Source organism: Chiloscyllium punctatum, chromosome 42 (genome assembly GCF_047496795.1).
Source record: "Chiloscyllium punctatum isolate Juve2018m chromosome 42, sChiPun1.3, whole genome shotgun sequence".
In the NCBI taxonomy this organism is placed as follows: domain Eukaryota; kingdom Metazoa; phylum Chordata; class Chondrichthyes; order Orectolobiformes; family Hemiscylliidae; genus Chiloscyllium; species Chiloscyllium punctatum.
The window spans coordinates 29,372,722-29,397,513 of NC_092780.1; positions in this window are offsets into that span (position 1 = coordinate 29,372,722).

The following is a 24,792-nucleotide window of genomic DNA, read 5'->3' on the forward strand; positions in this document are numbered from 1 at the left end:
GAAAGATTTAAAAGGGACCTAAGGATTGACTGTTTCATGCAGAGGGTGGTGTGTGTGTATGGAATGAGCTGCCACAGGAATTGCAATATTTAAAAGACATCTGGATGGTTTGATGAATAAGAAGGGTTTAGAGGGATATGGGCCAAATGCTGGCACGTGGGACTAGATTAATTTAAGATATCTGGTCAGTGTAGACAAGTTGGACCAAAGGGTCTGTTGCCACGCTGTACATCCCTAAGACTTTATGACTAGTCATCTCTCCCTTGTTGTAAATTCTGATCCATAAACACTAACACTTTTGAATTTGTAATCTCCAGCTCACTGATGATATGTGGTAAGGTTACTGGCAAAGTAATCCAGAACCCCAAGCAAAACGTTCGAGGGGCATGGGCTTGAACCTCACCATGGCAAGATGATGAAGGTTTGAGTCTAAGAAAAGCTGACCTATTGACAAACATGTAACTGCTGCCAATTGTCGCAAGAACACCCATCTCGTTCACTTATGCCCTTTAGGGAAGAAAATCTGCCATTCAAATTTGGTCTGGCCTAATCTGAATGCAAATCCACAGCAATGTGATTGACTCTGAACTGCCCTCAGGTTATGAGCAATTAGGAATGGACAATAAATGGTGGCCTAGCAAGCAACAGCATGTTCCATGAATGAATAAAAACCTCATATCTTGTTTGTCAATATCAAATAAAGCCATCTCTGATCATTTATTTGCATCATACTTTATCCACATCCCATTCCACCCTCTCACTCCAATTCCTTCCACATTTGATAATGGAAAAATCTCTTTAATTTCGATCGTGCTTTCTACATTGCAACTGTCTAGCCTTTGATCTCCCATTCTCCATGATATTTCTGCAGATATTTTGCACCGGACGCAAGTGCACCTGGGGTCCCCTGGCCAAACCTCCTGGGCCATTCTGCTCTAGTGCTGACCACGCTCCCTCCACTTATACTGTGGAAACAGGGACTATTCAGATGTAATGGAAGGAAGAGATTGAAGAAAACAAATTGAGGGAGCTTTGGTGGCATGGTCAATTATTTGTTACTGTCCAATAAAATTACATCTCTTTCTTTCTACTCTGTATTGCCATAAATGTAACTGTCAGTGTGATGCCTAATTTCCTGGTACAAAGGATGTACCATGGATCATTGTCTGTCTTGAGAGGCTGCTCTAACATGTGGATGTCAGATGATCAGGCCATACAGAGGGCAAGACATCGTGCTCACACCATTGCCCCTTGCCTTATAACATCCTAATTGTTTCCCTGTTCCCTGCATCTAAAAGGGTAGGTGTGAAGTGGTCAGTGATATCTGAGGCATGGAGGTGCACAGCAAAAAGGGAGCTAATGCATTAAGATGGCCAGGGATTAGGGATCGCTGCAGGTCTCTGTCCTGTACAGCACATGGCTCTGTGTGTAAAGTTGTCTCTCTTTAAAAATTCCCACATCACTGGGTCTTGCAAACCTCTCCCTCCCTCCCACTCCAAGTGTTGTCACAATGGTTTTCTTCACTATTGCACACTTTTGATTTCCTACATGATTGAGGTTGACAGTGAACACCCTTCATCCAGAAGTTTCCTCCTCCACCTATCACTCACATACAGATCCCCTTCCTGACCTCGCCAGGGCCCCACACAACCAGCTTTATGAGCCTCTACCTGTCCAGCTTTACCCACGCCCAGCTAATGGTGCCTGAGGTGACCATGTCATGTGTGGTCATAGACTACATCTCCTTGAAGTCAGGGTGCTACTGTCTGGATGACCCCTTCCTCATGTGCACAACCTCCTTCCCATCTGTCCTTTACCATATCCTCCCCCGCTTTTTAGATATTATTTTTGCCTCCCCTTTCACAATTATTATTCTCTTTTCCCCATCTGACAGCACTCCCCCCCACCCCCAATTCCAAAAAATAGATTTTGAAGTCTCCTTCCCACAGCAGTATGTCCCCTTGTTACCCCAAACCCCTTTTTCCCTTAGTGTCTGTGGATGGATCTGATGGACTGTCTGAACGCACACCACTGTCCACCCGAACTGCATATCTCCATATGACAACTGCTTAGACCCCTGATTGATCATTGTACAGCTCCCCAAGCACTTTAGCCCTGTCTTCCAGACTGGCTGCTATGGTGCCACAGGACTGACTGGGATCCCTTCCCCAGACCATTGAGGTACGAACACACTGAATGAGAACATCACCTCCATACTCCTGACCGTGGTTAATTCCCTAAACTGGTATTGGAGGTTGCCCTTACCTTGCTGTGCCAGGATGCCTGAGTGATGGACAATGATCCCTTTAGGGTGAGCAGCATCACCTGGAGTGTCTGTGCATGCTGATTGATATGCAGACACGTTTTTGTCCTGTTCCAGAAACAGGAAGTGTTTAGAGGGATATGGACAAATGAGACTAGATTAATTTCGAATATCTAGTCAGTATGGACGAGTTGGACCGAAGGGTCTGTTTTCCTGCTATACATCTCTAGAACTCTATGACCCAAAGTCACAACTTCACATGTACCTCAGACATTTACTCTGTGCCAGGAAATGTTAGAAGCAACATTGCTGATTGTAAGGACTATACCCACAAGGCTTTGAGACATAGCTGCCTGCCTGCTGCACATAGACTGCAGACTGGAAATTCCTCTTCTACACGTAGAATCATCATTTAAACTGCACCATCACTTCAAGGGAAAATAAACTTTGACCTATGACGTTGTGTTCCTACCTTTTTAACAGATTAAAGTTCATACTGCTGAACAATGTCTCTGGAAAGCCCTGGAAAGCTAATTTTATTAGTGAGTTTTGAGAAGTTTTGTAGCTCAGGTTAGGTTCTGGATGTAAATTTGCTCACTGAGTTGGAAGATTTGTTTTCAAATATTTCTTCACCATAGTAGGTAACATCATCAGTGAGCCTTCAGTGAAGTACTGGTGTTAGTGACCTGCTTTCTATTTATGTGTTTAGGTTTCCACCACAGGAACTGGCATCACCACAGGAAATGACATCACCAACCCAAGGAAACCTTGTATGATGACGAAATGTCTCACCAATGCTCAGCAAGCAAACTTACATCCAGCTAAGTTTATATTTACCTAGTTTTGCATTTTTCCGTAAAATAAAAATTTTATCAATTTTCATCAACCTTTTTAAAGATTGCTTATAAAATTTTTGACTCTAGTTTGCATGTTTCCAATCTACATTTTCACCTCTTCTATGAAAAGTGAAGAATAAAGATCATGTTACTTCCTGGTTAGTTATCTATAGGAATTTCTCAATGGGATTGACTCCTTACCCTATTTAATGAGATTACTGTGACTAAGTGTGTGGAGATCCCCTTGGCTTGGAACAAGTTTGAAATTAACCATAAAACAAAACTCCGAAATGCTGAATCTTAATGGGCAAGTTCATTTGAGTTCTTTGGAACATGTTGACTGTAAAATCTAGACCATTTAAAAAATTATGCACTTAAGTGCACAATGGTACCATAAGATTTATATATAAACGTATCTGTTTCCAAACACAGTGCAAAATGTTTTACAAATTATTGGGGCTTACTTCTTAGAAGTTCTTATGCTCAGTCCAGAAGGCTGTGAAATGTCTCATCAGAAAAGGAGGTGCTGTTGCTTCAGTTTGCCTTGGGATTCACTGGAGCACTGTAGCAGGTAAAGGGCAGACCCTCCACAAGTTCGAGTTAGAATTTAATGTTGACCAGAAGGGAAGCCATTTAGTTTTTGAAAAGGCATAGTGGAGAACTTGTTGCCTTCCCACTCTTCCCACACCCACACCAAAATTAAGTAAAAGATGGGAAAGTTTGAGGTCACTTTTCCCAGTGCTTGAACAATTGAGATTTTCAGGAGACCAATGAAGGGCCTCCTCAGGGAAATGCAGATCTCATGCGGAGGCTGCCAGAAAACCTCGAGCGCCCTTCCTGCATACAGGGCTGATGGACCCTTCAGTCTGGCTATCCTGAGCTCAACAGAAGGTCCTGTTGGTAGTAAGGACCACCCCACAGGAGAATTCCCCTGAACCCTCCTGACCTCCAATCCCCACAACCCCATCTTTCTGGAGTCTATCTGAATGGTTCTAATAGTTCCAGGACATCCACGGTTGTGCCTGGATCAAGGCTTGCTACCTCTCCAGCAGTGGTCACTTCTTATGGTGGACGCTGCAGGATTTAAGGAGCTAGAATCCGTGTCATTACCTGGCAACTCTTCAAGGGAGGATTCTCATCCTGAAGGCCCTGGGAACCCCAATAGCAGAAAAGGAAGTCCCATCATCATTCCTCAAAATTGACTTGATGAGGTTGCCACCAGCTCTCCAGCCAGTTAAAAACACCTTTGCCACTCCCCCCCCCCACCCCCCTACCCCATTAAATTCGGCCTGTGGAATGCACATCAGTCATTAGTTCAAGCAACTTGTTAGACTCATGCTTAATCCCAGCTCAGTTGAGAGTTTAGCAAAGTTAATGATGCTAAAATAGAAATCCTGTATCATTCTCATACTGTATAAAGAAACATGCTAGGTGTTAACGCACCATGTCAGCTACAAAATTTGCATTTTAAATGTCACATTTGTCGGTTAATTAAGTATTTTTCATACCTAGATGGTTAGACGTGATATTCTGATTGGTTGTCATTTTTCTAAGAGAACTTATCAGCTGTGAGCTCAATTGGCAACACTCTTGTCTAAATCATTGGCTCTGCATTTAAGTACCACTCAGATTAATATCTACAGTTCATGACACATACTCAAGTGGAGTATGGACAGAGTGCTACTCTGCTGGATTTGCTATCTTTTGAATAAGATATTAAACTGATCATCTATCTCCTTGGGCGAATATAAAAAACCCCACAGCACAATCTTGAGGAAGAACTGTGGAGTTACCTCTTGTGTTCTCATCAATGTTATTTCCTCAGTCAATATCATATCATTAGATTATCATACCTTTATCATGTCGCTGTTTATTGGACTTTGCTATACACACGTAGTTGCCCCTTCTCTGGATGACATTAGTAACTACAATTCAAAAGATATGGCTGTAGTGCACCTTGTGATGTCTGATGGTCATGAAAGGTTCTTTATAAATGCAAGCCTTTCTCTTCATTCCAAATATATTTAATACCCCTTCTGCAGATGCCTTTAGTCACTTTACTGGTACTTTGGAAACTTTCCAAAACAACAAGAAACATTAAGATTCTCTGAAGAATCCAATCCTTCTTATTTCGGATACTTGCGTAACTCAAAGTTGTAATAATCTGTTTTTCTAGTGATTGAAAAAGCCAATAGTGTCATATGTCACTGAATTAATGGCATGTACAAATGATGCAATAATAGATTTCAAAATAAACTAATTTGCATCATTGTATGTACTTATTTATAAAGCATTGCTAAATACCAACACTATTGAATGTCATGACTAATACGATCCACTGGTATAGTTGCTATATTAAAAGAGATCTATTTTTGAATAGGAACATAGGAAATAAAAGTAGACCATTCAGCCCCTCAGGCTTGCTCCACCATTCAATAAGCTCACGGCTGATCTGTTAGCATTTTGAATGCTACATTTCCATCCAGCCCTGATAACCATTCATTCCCTTGTCTAACAATAATTTACCTGTACCTTAAAATGTTTCTAAAGTCGCACAACTCTGAATACATTTTCCTTACCTCTATCATAGATATTTTCTAATAAACCTGCTCAAATATATCATTACACAGTTCTGGCACAGATGGGACATGAACCAGAGCACCCATAGGTCAGAGGTAGGGTCACTACGCCTACACCACAAGATTCCTTTTTTCTTCTCTATTTTAAAGAGGGACCATAATTTAGAATAGTGTCCTTAGTCCTGGACTTACCAACAAGAGGAGACATTCCTTCCACATCCACCTTGTCAAAATCAAAAAATGAATAAACTGCGCCATAGTTCCCTCAAAAGCCTAACACAATGTGGACATGTATTTTAAGACAACTGGAATAACACATGAAATCTCAGAATTGCAATTAATCTTCATACTTTAGAAGAATCTAAGCTTTAAGCAAGAGCCACTTGGGGATATTCAACAGTGATCAGCGAGTTAACACCTTCAGTAAAATAATACAGGAGTATTATTTTCTGTTCATATCATAAAATGATCATGATATTATAAAAGTAATTAGGTTGGGTTCATGTATGTTCCTAGATATCCCCACTATCATGAAGTTAATTACTAAGGTGACTGAAAACTGCTAATATTAACTAATTGCAAAATCTTGTATCACCAGTACCAGGATGCATTTTTAAATGTTTAATATTCTGAAAGCATTGGAATCCCTAATCTATTACAATTTCACTCACTGTCACAGATTGTGACTGCAACGAGTGTATGTGTTAGAACTCTGGAGGTCAGTGAATATATCTCTCATTTCTTCAGATTTGCTACATAAAAGCAAATGCTTTGTTAATACTGCATTCAGCTCAAAATGTTTTACCATGGGATGTTGCAGTCTGTTAAATCGTTTGTGCTATTTATGGGCAAGCCTTTTGTCACACCTGTTTGATCGTGGTAAAAAGGTAAAAGGTTTTAACATTCAGAGTGGAGAACTCTGGAGAGGTGGGAGATGTGTGAAGCTGACAATGAAATGGCTTGTAATTGCAGAGAGGATGAAAGAACATTTGTCTCGGTCTGTTGAAAGTTTAATGTAATCATCAAACACACCTGCTCATCTGCAGCCATTTTAACTGCTTGATATCCAAGCGAAATTGTGAACCATCAGCTTCTGTTTAAAAATGAAACACACTGTGGTGGTGAGTGCAGCTTTATTTCAAACTTAGCAGAAGCCCGATTATGAAAACTCTTTAACATCCGATGGCTGACCGACTAAACTCTTTCACATTGTTGTTAGTGGCCCCCGACAGTAGTCTACTGGCAAGCAGTATGTTGTTTGACATTAAGTGACATATTGATCAGTACAAAGGACCAGCAAAATAAGTCCGTCTTGTAATTTTTTGATCAACTCGTTAAAATAATAGCATCGACTTCCAGTGTAGCAACAGAGTAAAGGCTGCAGTACATAATCCGCAATATGTGAACTTCTTCAGTTGACTTCTTAATCTTTAGTGCAGTCTGCAATCTTATTTTTTTCAAACTTGCTATTCCTTTCAAAACTGTGAACTGAGATTTCTCATGAAGTTGGAAATAATGTTTAGCAACCAAGGCAGGCAGCGTCGTATCGCAGTGTAGGATTAGGGAGAACACACCATTACTGCAAGCATTTGTGCAGACATTTGTGTGATGCCCTGTAATACAGCAACAAGAAAGCATAAGAATTTTTAATTGACTCTGTAAAAAATATAAATAAATTCTAAGTGCAAAGCCTTGCTGGATGGGAGGGCAAATCCAAATACATCAATGAGAGCCAAACTACTGCTTCACACACTCCTGTCTAGGCTCTATGGAGTTTCACTGAATTTATCTCGTAATGTTTACTCTATCCATTGCAGGTTGAAAAGGAGATGCTTTCTCCAAAGGTACTATAGAGGCTATACCAATAAATAAATTGATGTGTGCAACTGTGGTAGATGTCCATGTACAAAGTCCTCAATGTTGCTCCTGTCAAATTATTGAAGAAACATTTGTGGTTTATCTTGTTTTGCTGCTTTATGAAATTTGACCCATTCAAATTTGACACAGGGAGTTACAATTGTAACACCTGTAGCTTGGCAGGTTAAACAAAGTTGTTTTTTGTGCATTCTCTAACATACAGGTTAGAGAATATGCTTACACACAGGAAATAGGACTACATTTGGCATCTTGAAGGTTGTCATAGATTCTGTCTGAACGATTAATCCTGGAAATAAATTCCTCAGCCTGACTTAGAGTCATAGTTTGTACAGCATGGAAACAGACCCATAGGTCCAACCTGTCCATGCCGACCAGATATCCCAACCCAACCTAGTCCCACTTGCCAGCACTTGGCCCATATCCCTCCAAACCCTTCCTATTCATATACCCATCCAAATGCTTCTTAAATGTTGCTTCCTCTGGCAGCTCATTCCATACACGCACCAATCTCTGTGTGAAAAAGTTGCCCCTTAGGTCTCTTTTATATCTTTCCCCTCTCACCCTAAACCTATGCTCTCTAGTTCTGGACTCCCTGACCTCAGGGAAAAGACTTTGCCTATTTACCCCATCCATGCCCCTAATAATTTTATAGACCTCTATAAGGTCACCCCTCAGCCTCTGACACTCCAGGGAAAACAATCCCAGCCTGTTAAGCCTCTCCCTATAGTTCAAATCTTCTAACCCTGGCAACATCCTTGTAAATCTTTTCTGAACTGTTTCAAGTTTCACAACATCTTTCTGATAGGAAGGAGACCAGAATGGTATGCAATATTCCAACAGTGGCCTAACCAATGTCCTGTACAGCCGCAACATGACCTCCCAACTACTGTACTCAATACTCTGACCAATAAAGAAAGCATACCAAACACCTTCTTCACTATCTTATGTACCTGCACTCCAAGGTCTCTTTCTCCAGCAACACTCCCTAGGACCTTACCATTAAGCGTATAAGTCCTGCTAAGATTTGCTTTCCTAAAATGCAGCACCTTGCATTTATCTGAATTAAACTCCATCTGCCACTTCTCAGCCCATTGGCCCATCTGGTCGAGATCCTGTTGTAATCTGAGGTAACCCTCTTCGCTGTCCACTACACCTCCAATTTTGGTGTCCTCTGCAAACTTATGAACTGTACCGCTTATTCTCGCATCCAAATCATTTATGTAAATGACAAAACGTAGAGGACCCAGCACAGATCCTTGGGGCACTCCACTGGTCCCAGGACTCCAGTCTGATAAACAACCCTCCACCACCACCCTCTGTCTTCTACCTTTGAGCCAGTTCTGTATCCAAATGGCTAGTTCTTCCTGTATTCCGTGAGATCTAACCTTGCTAATCAGTCTCCCATGGGGAACCTTGTTGAATGCCTTACTGAAGTCCATATAGATCACATCTACCGCTCTGCCCTCATCAATCATCTTTGTTACTTCTTCAAAAAACTCAATCAGGTTTGTGAGACTTCTGTGAATAAAGTACTGTTTTCTCTCTTTTATTCAAATTATCTTACTTTTGACCTTGTATATATGGTCTCTTGCTTTGGACCCCTCAACAGCTGGAAATAATTTGTTTGTAACTAACTGTTCACAAAGTGGAAGTAAAAAAGAGTTGGGCTGGGAGAAGTATTAATTGGTGGACTGGAGAAGGTTATGGGATTGGAGGTAACCAAGATATCAAAGGGAGAAACTTTGCAAACGTAAATACGAAGATTAATTAGTGTAGACAATGTCATTGTAAGTCACCAAGGGGATCTATGCTGGCAGGAAAGATTTGTTGGGTTTTAAGGGATGGGCAGTGGAGTTTTGAATGAACTTCAGAAGATGGTGGGTAAAAGATCAGCTAGGAGGGCATTAGAACAGTCAGAATCAGTATTGAGAAAAGCAAGGAATGAAAGCATTAGGGCAAAGATGGATAGAGGTAGAATTATCTTAATATTGGATATTGGAAGTTTGGCTGGATACTGAATAGGATGTTAATGTTTAATATGATGGTGAAGCCTAAGCCAATGACTGGGGAGTGAGGGATTCAGTGGGGTAGGGCTGTTTGGTTAATGGCAGGGGTCAACATGAATCCACAAATGGCAGAGGAGGCTTAGATCTTCCTAATGTTTAATGGGCCGAAGCTGTGGTCTATCTGTATAGGCTAGAAAACCTGGTTGCTGCTCAGGGAGTGCTGCCACTGCACTTTCCCTGACTGGGGAGTCTAGAACATAAGCACAGCCTCAGAATAAGAGGGTGATCATTTCAGATCTAAATGAAGCGGCATTGATTGAAATGGGGCAACACAGTGGCACAGAGAGCATGGCTGCCTCACAGCACCAGGGATCTGTGTTCATGTCCAGCTTCTGTGTGGTGCGCTTTTCCAGCAACACATTTTTCAGCTCTGATCTCCAGCACCTGCAGCCCTCACTTTCTCCTCTATGTGGTGTTTGCACATTCTCCCCACGTCTGCGTAGGTTTCCTCCCACAGTCCAAAGATGTGCCGGTCAGGTGGATTGTGCATGCTAAATTGCCCATAGAGTCCAGGAATGTGCAGGCTAGTTGGATTAGCCCTGGGAAATGCAGGATTACAGGGATAAAGTAGGAGTGAGTGGGATCCTCCTCAGAGGGGCCAAATGGCTTGCTTCCACAGTATAGAGATTCTATGATTCCGAGCGAGATTTCTTCTTTCAGAAAGTTGGCAAACTTTGAAATCTTGCACCGGGAAGACTAGTGGATCTTGAGGCCTTGATAGATACACTGCTGAATCTCAGGGGATTAAAGGATACAAGAAGTGAGTGGGATGGTGAAAGTGAGGCATAAGATCAGCTGCAATTGTATTGAATGGTAGGGCAGGCTTGGGTAGCCATATGGCTAACTCCTGCCTCTATTTCTCATATTCATATTCTTTAAAAATGCAATTTCACACAAACAAGCCACATTTTCCTTCATTCTGCATTCTCCATAAATGATACTGTAGCACCAACCAGTGCAACTGGTCCTACAGTGACCTGTTAATGGATTAACTATACCTTTGATGATCTTCGGTATCCAAGCGCAGAAAAACTGCTTGCAGCCCATTAAACAACTGTCTGCAGCATTGCTGATGGAATGCATTATAAACTGAGAGTTTTCTGGCAGCGACAGTGGATTGCGGTTTAAATCTCAACGTTCTGGAGACACTTATAAAGCTACTTTTTCACATAATTAGAACTCCTTGATGTGATTGCTGCCTTGCGTCCTGCTGGTTACTATCCATTATCTTGTAAAGGCTGCATTCACCCTCTTTAACCAAAATGTGTGAGGCATAGATTCCTGACCAATGGATGAATAAAATTATTGAAATGTAACATCATAATTTATCCATTGTATGATTAGTTTGTGAATATAGGACTATGAGTAGGTCATTCAGCCCATCAAGCCTGTCCCAGCTTTCAATAAGATCATGGTTGATCTGAGGCCTACATACATAACCCTTAATTCCCATGCTTAACAAAAATGTATTTATCTCAGATTAAAAATTACACAATTGATTCAGCATCCATTGCCATTTATGGAAAAGAGTTCCAAATATCTATGTATATAGAAATGCTTCCTAACATTTGTTCTAAGTGATCTGGCCCTAATTCTCAAAATCCTAGTTCGAGAATCTTCCACCAATGGAAATAGTGTATCTTTATCCTTCCGATTAGTATCTTGAATACTTCGATCAGATCATTCCTTAGCCTTCTAAATTCCAAAGAAAACAGGCCTATATTGTATAATCTCTCCTCAAAACATAACCCCTGAAGTTCAGGTATCATTTTTGTACACCCAAGTTGTACTCCCTCCCTTCAATATATCCTTCTATGAAAGTAGAGTACATGTGCCATATGGAGACAGTTTAATGATGTGGTGCCAAATACAATAGAAATTGAGTTAAGACTGAAAAGGTCATTTCATGGTAGAAGCCAGTATAGCCAGTAGATTACGACGACTTTGATCACAAGTTCATGTTAACAGCAACTACTCCTCAACCAACATCACTCAAAAATGTTTACCTGGTATTATGTCAGGGCTAAAAGAAAGTGAGGACTGCAGTTGCTGGAGATCAGAGCTTAAATATGTGTTGCTGGAAAAGCACAGCAGGTCAGGCAGTCAGGGCTGTATTGGAATCAAGTTGAACTAAGATATGTGTGTGCTTTGAGGCCAAACAGCCACATTGAGAATAAGCTTGGAGTCTTTTGTTCTTATTGTCACACTCTAACATTAGAATTGATCAATCAAACAGTGCTAATTCCTTCTGCAGGGAATTGATGTTTCCAAGATCCTGGATCATTAGTTCAGTAACATTATTATTGTGCTACCAAATCCAGCTTCTGACAGCAATGTGATCATAATTATGTAATTTGTGATGACAACTCTGACAGTTCAGTATTCTCTCAGAATTAGACTGGAAGCATTAGCTGGATTTTATGAACATAAGAACTAGGAACAGGAGTAGGTGATTCAGCCCATCGAGCCTGCTCCACCATTTGATATGATCATGGCTGATTTCATCTGGACTTCGACTCCACTTTCCTTTCCACTCTCTATACTCCTTCAACCCATTACTAATTAAAAATCTCTCTTTGTCCTCTTCAAATTTACTCAATGTCTGAACATCCACTACAGTCTGGGATAGTGAATTCCACAGATTCACGCCCCTTTGAGAGAAGTAATTTCTCCTCTTCCATTTTAAATTTGCTACCCCTTATCGTCAAACTCTGACCACTCACTCTAGATTGCTTCATTTGGAGAAACATCCTTTCTAGATCTACTATGTCAATCTCCTTTAGCAACCTATATACTCTAATTAGATCTCTTTTTATTCTTCTAAACTCCAGAGAGTATAGCCTAAACTGCTCAATCTTTCTTCATAAGACAACCCCCCCCCCCCCCCCCCCCCCATCTCTAGAATCAATCAGGTGAACCACCTCTGAACTGTTTCCAATACAACTACATCCCCTCCCAAGTAAAGGGATCAGATTTGTTGTGACACTTGAGGTGCAGTCGCACCAATAACCTACGCATTTGCAGCAACATTCCCCTTCTTTTATGCTCTATTCCTTTAGCAATAAATGCCAAAATTCTATTTGCTTTCTTTATTAGCTGCTGTACCTGCATACTTGTTTTCTGCAATTCATGCATAAAGACAACAAGTTCCCTCTGCACCAAAGCACTCTGAAGTTTTTGTATATTTAGATATTAAGTTGCCCTTCTATTCTTCTGACCAAAATAGATAACCTCACACTTACCCAGATGAAGCCATTTTGAAATCTCTGGAGTGGGACATGAACACATAAACTTCTGACTCAGGAGTAAGAATCCTCAACAGAGACACCCATATCTGAACAGATTCTCTGCATCAAGTTGAACAGTTCAGTCTGAAAAGACACCTGTTTTAACTCACTTCCTCTGAAGAGGTGATCCAGGCAATAAATCAATCAAATAAGGTCAAACCCTCAGTGCAGATGGTATTCTAGATGAGATTTGGAAGTGTAACAACATAGAGTTTGTTAACAAACTTACAGCAATCATGGAGAATATCTGGGATGAGGAATATGTTCCTCAAAGGACCACAAAGATGCCATATAGTCAGCATGTGGAAGTGGATTGGATCCAAAAATACATGTGATAATCACCAACAAATAAGTTTCTTCCAAATTACAGAAAGATCCTCAGAAGGTTCCTATGAAACAATTGAGTATTGTTATGAAGGTGTGTGTACTGTACCTTTAAGAAACTTGAAAGGTGTGAGAACTACTTGACAGCACCAAGTGTTCTTAAAAAAAGATATAATGCGACATTTGGTCAAACAACACAATTGACTTGTTGCCTGGAGACAAAAACAAATAATACCCCAAAATACCAACCTCCAATCAAGTTCAAACAGTGATGACATGGGGTAAACACTCCTGCTTAATTTAAAGCAGCAACGTAGAAAAGATTTATCTCATGCAGTAATCTGTGAAAGTTCGAGAGGCCAAGAACTATCTAAAGTTAAAATTAACAACTTTTTAAAAAAGTATAACAGAGAATGATTAACTAACGTCTATTTACAACTCCTTCCTCTAACCTATCTTTTACCTTCCCCTTCTACAATATTAGTCCGATAAAACCCCTGATTAAGATTTACAAAACAAAACTTCTTATCTCAAAACCAGGCAGCTTTTGGTTCTCCTCTGTATTCCTGTCTGCTTTTCTTCTTCTTGGGGATTCTGCTTCACAGGTTACGGATCAATAAATGTACCTTTAAAAGAGCTATCTTTTGGGCAGTCTCTTCATGCTGGCTTGGCAGTTCTCATCCCAATTGTTCATATTTCCCTGGTCTTATATTCCCAAAGCATCAGATTGTGTCATTGGCTTTTAAGATTGTCAATATATTCAATTCAAACTTGACTGGAGGTTGGTATTTTGGCATATAGTTTAAACCGATTGGCTGAATTCAAATTTGCTTTTGTCTCCAGGTAACCAGCTAATCGAGTTGTTCGACCAAATGTTACATGATATCTTTTTTCAGAACATTTGGTGCTGTCAGGTAGTTGTAATAGCTTTTAACTTACTTAAAAGTACAGTACACCCATATCTTCATAACAGTATTCAGCATTGTGGACGATGTCCTTTTAGAATCACATTGTAGATTCAGGACTGGGTGACTTCTGCTTACATGTGACTTGTCCTACTGTCTCATAAGAATGCTAGCATCAAGAGCATGGCAAATAAATTCTCAAGTGCTGTCAAAACCCTTCGTTTCCAAGACTGTTTCATCCAGGCACATTCTAGGAAGCACCAGGCACAACTACTGATGGCAACAGTCTCAAGGTTCTAGTAAAATTCTCATAACTTGGTAGTGGGCTGTTAAAAGACACCACTATTGATAAAGCACATGCATCCAAAAAACAAGTTCTGTTTTTGAACATGTTTGCATCTGGAAGCAGCATGCCATTAACTTGAAGGCAAGGATTAAACAACCCCCCCGACCCTGGCATTGGCTTTACCACCCAGAATCCTGGATGTGCTATACATTCCACATCTACACTCTGGAATAATGCCACCAAAGACACCCGAAGTACATCTTGAGAATTCAATTGCATGTCAAATTCACAAAGTGTGGTTCCTCATTGTGCTGTGCTTACCAGCATGGAGACCTATACTCTAGGAAATTCCAATTTAAATGGGTAAGCCATGTCTCACACATGGTGATTACAGAATGCATAAGCAGACCTTCTGTGGGGAACTATCTCCAGACAGATTACATCAATAGTCAGTCCAAACAATACAAGGACACCTCAAAAACAATGACCTTGCAAACTATGTACATTGCAGACCATCTCTCTTGCGAAAAGCCTGCAGCTGATTGGCCGATATGGAAACACAGATTTCGTTCCAGATATTTCGACCACTATTTGTACCAAACATTATTTATATCATCATAACATGCAATGTGTTTGGAGCAAGATCAAAGGTCATGCAGCTGGAAAAGTTTTCCCAGGAAGTAACAAAGAACATGAACTGCCATTCGTTCAAACTCCATACTGATTCCAGTCAGTAACTTCAATCGTGAAAGGACCTGCAGAAGACAATTAAATAATTTTCAGCTTGGACAAACTCAAATGTCAAGGAACCTGATACCAGCAGACTGCTTATGAGGCCTTGCTAAATTGGCTGCTACAACTCCTATGGATCAACAATGGCTGCATTTCAGAATTATCATATTGGCTGCAAAGTGCTTTGGAATTACTTGAGGTTAAGAAAAGCAAAGTAAAAATCCCCTTTTCTCCTTTAGTTGTCTGAGTTAGATTTGTTTCTGAATTCCAAAGATGAAATACACACTAAATTGTATTTATTTCAGCAGGTCCAATCAGTTTTTTACTTTTCCAGTAAAACATAATGCATTTGACTGACAATGCAGTTTGATTCAGTTTGAGTATTTAAATCAGTTCATATGCATTTTCCTCATCTTTATTTTCTTCTATTTATTACAGTGGCATTTTACTGTAAGTTCGTGAAGCAATTTATACAGCCAACCTCAGTAGGTTCTCCATATTTAAATGCCAAAGTGACTTTAAAATCACTTTTTACATGGAGTTGCAAAATATATCCTGGTATTGCTTATTGGAACAGGTTGTGGAATGTTAATGTATCTTTGTGCTGTTTCTGGTCATTAATTGTATCCATGTGCCCAAGCCCAGGACCAGGAATGTTAACGAGGTTGTTTAGTCACCAGTCACAAAAGTGACAGATGCAATAAATCATCACAAATTGGGAGTTCTACACTTTTACTCCTTATGGATATTTTAAGAAGTCGGGGCTGAGTAGCATATATGCATCAGTGCACGAGAGTGTCGTACAATGCTGAAACCTGCACCCTCCTTAAATACTGATTCAATTGTAACAGCTCCAAGACCACCAATCCCGCCTACCCCATCTCTCTCGCTCCCCCATGTCACCACTATGGCAGCATCACATGAATATCACAGCAGCTTTGTTCATAAGAGTGGCCAGCTACTTTGTTCAAGTGCCACACAACCGCTGTGACTGGAATTCTGGATTAAAGTTCATCTCACGCCATGTAGCTTTAGATATAGATGGGTAATAAAGTACAATGACTCAATAATGAGCCATTTGAATGCTGTAACAGCAGGAATATTCGGGTACAGGTGAATGCAGGCGTGTTGAATGACCTTTCTGACCAATAATTAGCTTGTGATCTTGCAATTAGTAGGAAATAACATTCATTTGTACTGAGTACTTTTTGTAGTCTCTCGAGAGTTCTGGAAGTACAATTTAACTTTTTAAAAAATCTATCCTCTCCCGCTTCCAATTCTTTTTCTCTTACAGGCTTTTCCTGTGTTGTTGCTTTACTCTTGCTTTTTGAATCTCTAACCAGTGCCTGGTAAGGGTTTAATGGGATTCAAGTCAGCTTTTCCTTTTATTTCTTGCTGGAAACATTTTGGAATCACTCTCCGCATTGCATATCTCTAATGGTTTGAGATGGAGAATTTCACTCAAGGGGAGTCATGCATGTAACCAATTGGCAAAATAGCAACTCAATCCACTCATAGCTGCAAATGCACATTAAATATAAACAGAACGAACACTGCTTCAGCAGCAACATTTAATATTGTGCACGTAGGACATAGATAGCTACACCGTTCCATTTCACTATAGTGGTACATTTCTTTCATAGGTGGTCACTTTCTGTGTTTATGGAACCTACTCAGGTATATAGGCCAGGATTTGAGCCTGAAGGCATGTTCTGTGTGTGAGATTGAAAAATTCCCTGGGGGTGCGGGTGGAGTGATGTGGGGTGGGGCAGGTTATTGTGTGGTTATATTACACAGAAGGCCACTCTGTCCGCTGAATACATGCTAACACCCTGAAGGACAATCCAGTTGATCAAATTTCTTCAAGCTTACCGCAAGGACCACAGAATTTAACTGGGTCGCATTTTCTTTTGTAGAGTTCCCATTCACATGAAGCTTGGTTGAAAGATTGGAGGCTTTACAGGCATGGGAAGACCATAAGACCAGTGTCTGAGTGAGCAACTAGGTATATCGAGGGAGTGAGAGTTTGTACAAGTGTAAACAGTGTGGATCATTGCTGATAAGGATTCTGTATCATAGAGCAGGAATGTTCCATATCACTGGTATGAGGTTTGAATCAAGTAGTCCTGATTAAGGACATGTTCGAATCAGCTCAAGCATGGAGGGCCGAAGGGCCTGTTTCTGGGCTGTAAATTTTCTTTGTTCTATCATACAACGTGGGAAGTTTAATTGGGGGCCGAAGGGGATTGCAATTGCAGCTGGCGGATGAAGCTGGTGGTAGCCTGGGAGGACATCCAAAAGGGGTTTGAGGTATTAACATTAGAGTGTGAAGAAGGAAGATGACCATGAATTGGAGATGCTGGAGGATGAGCGCAGAATAGCTTGATGAATTTGAAGGAAGCACTTTGCTCCCCCAAGCAGTTGCGTAAAAGTACTTACCACATAGACTGAGTCACCTGTCATGACCTTTATGCTGTTTTTTTTCCCTTTAGACTTATGGAAACTCAGCCACCTGTAGAATTGAATCACTGTTAAACTGATGAGTGTTTATGCATGTTAATGTCACCAAAACAGTGCCTGGCAATAGCTACCATTGAACATTTGCATGTATGCCTCAGATGTCACTTTATAATTGAACTTGTGTCACTGAAACACTCCGTGCTATGGAGCCAAACTTGTTGACAAAATGATATTGTCCCCTTTTGCGAAGAAAGCTGTTGGAAGTTACCATTTCCCAAACAGAGAGTTCAAAATAGAAAAGTTAAAATCAAGGCACACAATGAGTGAATATTATTAAAAAGAAAAAGAAATAAACTGATGAGTGGCAGAATCATTAAAATGTTGAAATAACCAGGTTCCATCCAGTAAGTGGATTGGTCAGCCATTCCTCACTGCTGTTAAACCTGGCAACTGAGGAGTTCCTCTTCCAGTTGTTCGTATTTTAGCCTTTGATGTAACCTTGGTTTTCCAAGTTAAGACTCAGTCAATAGTTTAGTTATTTTTGACATTTTATTGCAGTGTCCCCTGTTTGTTTATCCTCTATACAAGTGGGCGGCATGGTGGCATAGTGGTTAGCACTACTGCCTCACAGTGCCAGAGATCCGGGTTCAATTCCCACCTCAGGCGGCTGACTGCGTGGAGTTTGCATGTTCTCCCCGTGTCTGCTTGAGTTTCCTCCCACAGTCCAAAGATGTGTGGCTCAGGTGAATTGGCCATGCTAAATTGCCTGTCGTGTTAGGTAAGAGGTAAATGTAGGGGTAGGGGTATGGGTGGGTTGCGCTTTGGCGGGTCGGTGTGGACTTGTTGGGCCGAAGGGCCAGTTTCCACACTGTAAGTAATCTAATCTAATACAACAGAACAAAATATTTCATTGAGGAAACAAACTTTCTGCAATATCATTCATCCTGTTTAGCAAGCGTTTGACAGCCAACAGACCCTGACACTTTGCACATTCCTATAAAAAACACAAGAAGCATACAGGTATAAATGGGATCTAATCCTCAGTGAGGGGAATTGGGGAGACAACTGAAACCAATTCTAATGTAAAACTATGTTAAAACTGTTATTTGAAACCCACATGGGAGTGCACTTTGAGTTCATGTTCTATAAAGATTTATAGAATTGATTACAAACTGAGATCAACAGATTGTTTATTCCGCAGTTGATGAGGTAGTCAATTGGATGGTTAGCTGTAGATTTTCGTAAGATTTTTACCTTGGGAATTAAAGTGTGCACTAACACACTGAGCTTAATGGAAGACCACTAAAGTGAGAGTCCACTTAGTCAAGGATTTTAGATAACTTTTGTGAATCCCTTGCCAAATTATATGTGTCATATAAATTGCTACAATCCAGAGCTTATACCTCCTGGTGCCATGTAGAGTAGCTGGAATCAAGACCAATATAAATAACCAAGATTAATGTTGGTTATTGATTGTTATTAAGGATATACAGGCAATAAGCATTGTTAAAATAAAGGCTGGGATCACAGATAAATAAAGTCAGCTTAGACAGTGAGTAGGAACCAGGGAACAAGCATTTATAAGGCCAAAATCCCTGAGTAAATTGTTACCAAGGAAAAATATGATGTCTTGTTTTCCACTTAATCTGGTTCGGTTCCATTTAGTAGGATGTATACCACCTTAAACTGAAAAATACATTCCAATAATTTCTCAATCACATATATAATAGGTGTACATCTGTGACCATAGGATAATAAGAGCAGAAATGACCCATTCTCCTGCCTTCTCCCCATGACCCTTGATCCTCTTAATAATCAAGAACCTATCAATCACTATCTTAAATACACTCAATGTTTTGCCTGCACGACCTTCTGCGGCCAAGAGTTCCACAAATTAACCAGCCTCCGGTTAAAGAAATTCACTCTCATGTGAGTTCTAAAGGGTCATCCTTCACTCTGAAGCCATGCTCTTGGGTTCTAGACTGACCTGCTAGTGGCAACATCTTCTCCGTGTCCACTCTATGCAGGCCTCTCAGTATTCTGCAAGTTTTAACCAGACCCCCATCATGTTTCTAAAGTCTGTTATGTTCAGAAACAGAATCATCAACCACTCTTCATGTGACAAGTCCTTTATCCCCAGGATCATCTTTGTGATCCTCCTTTGGACCCCCTCAAATGCCAGTACATCCTTCCTTTGATACAGGACACAAAACTGCTCACAATATTCCAAATGCGGTCTGATTAGAAGCTCATACAGCCACAGCAGTACACCTCTGCTCTTTTATTCTAGCCAACATTGAAATGAATACTAACATTACACTTGCCTTCTTAACTGCTAAATGCATGTTAACCTTAAGGGAATCCTGCACCAGGACTTCCAAATGCCTTTTGTGCTTCAGATTTCTGAAGTCTTCCCCATTTAGCAAATAGTCTCCACCTCTATTCTTCCTACCAAAGTACATAATCTCACACTTATCCACACAGGATTCCATCTGCCACTTCATTGCCCATTTTCCTAACCTGTCCAAATCCTTCTGCAGTGTCCCTGCTTCCTCAACACTATCTGCCCCTCTACCTATTTTAGCGTCATTTGCACATTTAGCAGCATTCACCTCAATGTTCCTTCATCCAGATTGTTAATGTATAAAGGAAACAGCTGTGGTCCCAAAACTAATTCCAGCAGAATTCCACTAGTCACTGGCTGCCATCCTGAAAAAGACCCCTTTATCCCCAGGCTCTGCCTGCTGTCAGGATTCTGCCTGCTGTCAGTCAGCCAATCCAAACACATGCCAGTACCTTGTCCCCAACACCATGGGCTCTCATCTTATTTAGCAGCCTTCTGTTTGGCACCTTGTCAAAAGCCTTCTGGACATCCAAATAGATCACACTCTAGTACAATTACAACATTTAAAAGGCATCTAGATGAGAACATAAATAGGAAGGATCTAGAGGGACATGGGCCAAATGCTAGGAAATGGGATTAGATTTAATTTAGGATATCTGGTCAGCATGGACAAGCTGGACTGAAGGGCCTGTTTCTGTGCTATACATCCCTATGACTCTTCTGATTCCAGGACATCCTCTGGCTCTCCTTTGTCTAACCTGCCTTGTCCTCCTCTTAGTATGTTTTTTCTTTCTTTGGAATGAATCTCTGCTGTGCCTCCTCAATTACCCCCAGAAACTCATGCCATTGCTTCTCCACTATCTTCCCTACGAGACTCCTCTTACAATCAACTCTGGCCAGTTCCCCCTGCATGTCTTTGTAGTTACCTTTCCTCAACTATACTACTGTTACACCTGATTCCAGCTTCTCCTTCTGAAATGCAGGATGAATTCGATCATATTGTGCTCACTGCCCCCTAGGGATTCCTTCACTATAAGCACCCTAATCACGTCTGCCTCATTTCACGTCACCAAATCCAGAGTTGCCTGTTCCCTAGTCGGCTCTACCACCAACTGCTCATCGACATTCCACAAAATCCTTTTCTTGAGATCCGCTACCAACCAAATTTTATAGAGTCATAGAGTTGTATAGCATGGAACCAGACCCTTCGGTCCAACCCATCAATGCTGACCAGATATCCCAACCCAATCTAGACCCACCTGCCAGCACCTGGTCCATATCCCTCCAAACCTTTCCTATTCATATACCCATCCAAATGCCTTTTAGATGTTGCATTTGTACTAGCCTCCACTACTTCCTCTAGCAGCTCATTCCATACACATACCATCCTCTGAGTAAAAAAGTTGCCCCTTAGGTCTCTTTTATACCTTTCCCCTCTCACCCTAAACCTATGCCCTCTAGTTCTGGACTCCCCGACCCCAGGGAAAAGACTTTGCCTATTTACCCTGTCCATGCCCCTCATGATTTTGTAAACCTCTATAAGGTCACCCCTCAGCCTCTGACGCTCCAGGGAAAACAGCCCCAGTTCCCCATGATTATTGTAATAGTGCTTTTCTTGCATGCCTTTTCTATCTCCTGATTAATTTTCTGTGCCACATCATGATTACTGCTGGGAGGTCTGTACACAGCTCCTGCCAGGGTCTTTTGTCGTTTGTGGTTCCTCAACTCTGCCCACACAGATTCTACACCTTCTGATCCTACACTGCTTTTGCTGTTGATTTATTTTCACTTCTTATGAAGAAGGCATTCCCAACCCTTCTGCCCATCAGCCTGTCCTGTCCTTTTGACAGGGAGCATATGCTAAGATCTTTAGTTTCCAGTCTTGATCCTCTTGCACACACATGTCTGTGATACCCACATAATCATACCCACAGAATCATACCCGCCAATTCCAGTCTGCCGTACAAGCTCACTTACCTGGTTTTATATACAGTGTGCATTTAAGTACAACAGCCACAGTCATTGGTTGTCTGCCAAAACCATCACCACCAATCTGCCGCCACCCCCCCCCCCTCCCCCCACAACCCGCCAACAACTGTCCTGGTTTCCACTGTGTCTGACGCTTCCCGACCCTTTCACATTTTCTGTCCTATGACTCCGAGTCATAGAGATGTATAGCATGGAAACAGACCCTTCGGGTCTAACTCATCCATGCCGGCCAGATATCCCAGCGTAATCTAGTTCCATTTGCCAGCACTTGGTCCAAACCCTTCCTGTTCATATACCCATCCAGATGTCTTTTAAATGTTGTAATTGTACCAGCCTCCACCACTTCCTCTGGCAGCTCACACTGCCTTCTAAGTGAAAGAATTGTCCCTCAGATCCTTTTTATATCTTTTCCCTCTCACCTTAAACCTATGCCCTCTGGGAGTTCAGGAGTCCCCCATCCCAGGGAAAATACTTTATCAATTTACCCTATCTATGCCCCTCATGATTATATAAACCTCCATAAGGTCACCCCTCAGCCTCTGACACTCCGGGGAAAACAGCCCCAGCAGATGCAGCCTCTCCCTCTAGCTCAAATCCTCCAACCCAGGCAACATCCTTGTAAATCTTTTGTTCTGGAAACTTTCATAACTTCTGGTGAACCCTCCCAATGTTTATCTTTTCCATAATTTTTGATATAACTGACTCCCCTCTCCACCCCACTATTTACTTTAAAGCCCTAGTTATGTGATTTGCCAGGATTCTAGTCCCAGGATGACTCAGGTGGAGAGCTATCAGAACAGCTCCCTCCTTCCCCAGTATTGGTGCCAATGTCCCATGAATTTGTACCAGTTTTTCTCACAACATTGTTGGACCTACATGTTTTGCCTCTTTAACCTTATTGTCTCTGTGACGATTTGCTCATGGTTTGGGTAGTATTCCAGAGATGATTACTTTTTTGGTTCTGCTTTTTAAATTAGCCCCGAGCTGCCCATATTCTTTCAGCAGAACCACTTTCCTTTTCCCCCTATACTGTTGGTACCTATGTGAACTACAAAAACTAGATCTTTAACCTCCCACTTTCAGTTCCTCTGCTGCCCACGTGAAATTTCCTGAACCTGAGCACCAGGCAGGCAGCATAACCTTCAGGGGCTCTTGATCCTGGCCACAGAGAACAGTGTCTGTTTCCTTGATTATATTATCCTCGATTACAACTACATTTCTCTTTTCTCCCTCCTCTTAATTGTTGGCACGGTGGCTCAGTGGTTAGCACTGCTGCCTCACAGCACCAGGGTCCCAGGTTCAATTCTATCCTTGGGTGAATGTCTGTGTGGAGTTTGCACGTTCTCCCCGTATCTGTGTGGGTTTCCTCCCACAGTCCAAAGATGTGTTTGGGTCAGGTGAATTGGCCATGCTAAATTTCCCATAGTGTTATGTGCATTAGTCAGAGGGAAATGGGACTGGGTGGGTTACTCTTCAGAGGGTCGGTGTGGACTGGTTGGGCCAAACGGCCTGTTTCCACACTGTAGGGAATCTAATCACTGACAGTGTCCCCTCTCATCCATGCAGGGAGCAAGAATCTTAAACCTTCGACAAACTCAAAGGGCCAAGGCTCCTTCACCACTCCCTCCACCTGCCTTGTTTATAGCCACACCCTCCTCACCAAATTTGAGTCAGTAATCTAAGAGGGGGGAGGGGTGACTGTTGCCTGAAACACATATTTCAAAAATATATTTCAAAAATATATTTTATTCAGGAAATATTTTGATGATCTGTACATTTGGTAGTACTATTCATAGGCTCACCTTGCATTTCTTTACATACAGAGATCGGAATTAATCATTCGTATATACAGGTCTGTATGTTTACCATCCATATATTTAGCTGAGGCTTCAGCAGAGCCCACTTACTGAGTGGGGCCCCATGTTCTTCGTAGGCAGGCAGACATTACATGGTGGTCTTTCCCCACCGCGCCTAGGCAGCAGCTGCCCCAAGCTTCAGCGTGTCCCTCAACACGTAGTCCTGGACCTGGGAATGTGCCAATCCGCAACACTCAGTCAGGGTCAGCTCCTTCAGCTGGAAGATCAACAGCTTTCAGACTGCCCAGAGAGCGTCCTTCACCGAGTTGATAATCCTCCAGGCACAGCTGATGTTTGTCTTGGTGTACGTCCCGGGGAACAGACTGTAGAGCACGGAGTCCCGTGTCATGGAGCTGCTCAGGATGAACCTCGACAAACACCACTGCATTCCTCTCCAGACTTCCTTTGCTTAGGCACATTTCAGAAGGAGATGTGTGACAGTCTCATCCCCTCCACAGCCGCTTCGAGGGCAGCGTGCGGTGCGGTTGAGAGTCTGGGCGTGCATAAAGGATCTCACAGGCAGAGCCCTTCTCACCACCAGCCAAGCCATGTCTTGGTGCTTGTTGGAAAGCTCTGGCGATGAGGCATTCTGCCAAATGGCTTTGACAGTCTGCCCAGGGAAGCGCTCAACAGGATCCGCCCTCTCCTTTTCCCGAAGGGTCTCAAGGACATTACGTGCTGACCACTTCCTGATGGACTTGTGGTCAAAGGTGTTTTTCCTCATAAATTTCTCCACGAAGGACAAGTGATACGGAACGGTCCAACTACTAGGAGCATTCCGTGGCAGCGAGGCCAGGCCCATCCTTCGCAATACTGGGGATCAACGCACAGCTTGATGCAGCCACACACAAAGGTGGCCCTCAGGGTAAGGGTGGCATTGGGTGTGTTTTCTCCCCCGTTGCCCTGATCTTTATACACCGAGTCCCTCCGGACCCGGTACATCTTTGATCTCCATATAAAATGGAAGATGGCCCAGGGAATAGGCCA